Source organism: Macaca nemestrina, chromosome 11, assembly GCF_043159975.1.
Source record: "Macaca nemestrina isolate mMacNem1 chromosome 11, mMacNem.hap1, whole genome shotgun sequence".
Taxonomy (NCBI): domain Eukaryota; kingdom Metazoa; phylum Chordata; class Mammalia; order Primates; family Cercopithecidae; genus Macaca; species Macaca nemestrina.
In genome coordinates this window covers 122,413,355-122,415,044 of record NC_092135.1, presented here as the reverse complement: position 1 = coordinate 122,415,044, position 1,690 = coordinate 122,413,355, and the positions used below count along the sequence as shown (strand labels likewise).

The window sequence follows — 1,690 nt, the reverse complement described above, 5'->3', positions numbered from 1 at the left end:
GCTAACATGGTGAAACCCTGTCTCTACCAAAAAAAATACAAAAAATTAGCCAGGCGTGGTGGCGGGCACCTGTAGTCCCAGCTACTCGGGAGGCTGAGGCAGGAGAATGGTGTGAACCCATGAGGCAGAGCTTGCAGTAAGCCAGTGAGCCAAGATCATGCCACTGCACTCCAGCCTGGGCGACAGAGCAAGGCTCCATCTAAAAAAAAAAAAAAAGAAAAGAAAAACTGTAGGTTGAGGATGGGGATGGGGCAACTTTCTTGATGAAAAGATTCACATGAAGTTTCTTTTGAATAAAATGTACTCCTTCTGTACAACAATTCCATGGATTTTCCTGAACATATTTAGCAACATGGTATACCTAGTAATAGTTTTTTCCTCCAATGGAATTTTAAATCATGAAAATTGCTCTCGCCAAGGAAGCAGGGGTGACTTTTTGTTAAAGCAATTCATCAACAGTAACCAGATGCCCTACTAAAGTGCAGATTTTAGTGGGTGATTGAGAAGCAAGAAAATGAGGACTATTGTTGCCTTGATAGTTTGTTCTTGCTCCCTACATTTTGGCTTTGTCAGTTGAAAGATGTATACTTAGTTTTCTTTTTGTTATTGTTGTTAGTTCATGTTTTTTATCAACTCATACACAGTCACTTGTCTTCTGGTTTGTTGAAGTGATAAGCCAGACACCCTGTGCCACAAGAATGTGTCAAAGTGGCTGGCCATAAAAACTCTAGGACCTGAAAGGCACTCCCAACAGAGGCGACGAATTTTGCCATTGTCATCCATCCTATAGTATTTCAGGACAGCCAGCTTCACCTTCTTTCTCTTACGCTTGTTGTTCTTGGGAGGGGTGTAAGACTTCTTCCTTTTCTTAGAGCCACTACAAAGTCTCTACATGAGAAGAAGAGTAGACTCCTTTTGAATGTTGTAGTTAGACAAAGGATGTCCATTGTATTAGTGCATTTTCATGCTGCTGATAAAGACCTACCTGAGACTAGGTAATCTGTAAAGAAAAAGAGGTTTAGTGGACTCACAGTTCCACGTGGCTAGGGAGGCCTCACAATCATGGTGGAAGGCGAAAGGCATGTCTTACACAGTGGCAGACAAGAGAGAACGAGAACCAAGTGAAAGTGGAAACTCCTTATAAAACCATCAGATCTCGTGAGACTTACTCACTACCATGAGCATAGTATGGGGGAAACCACCCTCATGATTCAATTATCTCCCACCGGGTCTCTCCTACAACAAATGAGAATTATGAGAGCTACAATTCAAGATGAGATTTGGGTGGGGACACAGGGCCAAACCATATCATCCACCTTCCAGTTGCTTGCCAGCAAAGATAAGTCTTTGCTAACCAGGAAGATTTCCTTCCTTATCCTGGATCTTGGCCTTTACATTTTCTATTGTGTCTGAAGGTTCAACCTCCAGAGTGGCGGTCTTCTCTGTAAGAGATTTTATAAAAATCTGCATTTTAATGGTGGTTCCGTGGCAGATGGTGAATCGAAAAGCTTGTTTTCTTGTTTATAAACTGTTCATTCCATAAAGTCAAGCAAATCAAATGAAGTTTAAAAAGTACCCCTGAAGGTTATGAAAAATCCAGTGTAATGTCAAAGTCTTTTATTCCCATTTAAATAAGAAGTAAGGATTGCTTTTTACAACCATGAGAATGTGATTAGTGTCAGTGAAGTGA

General features: G+C 41.0%; 1 pseudogene; it reads right to left on the bottom strand.

The window, feature by feature from the left end:
- Positions 1-644: 644 nt before the first annotated feature.
- Positions 645-1,470, bottom strand: LOC139357010 (ubiquitin-ribosomal protein eS31 fusion protein-like; annotated as a pseudogene).
- Between the last annotated feature and the right edge of the window lie 220 nt (positions 1,471-1,690).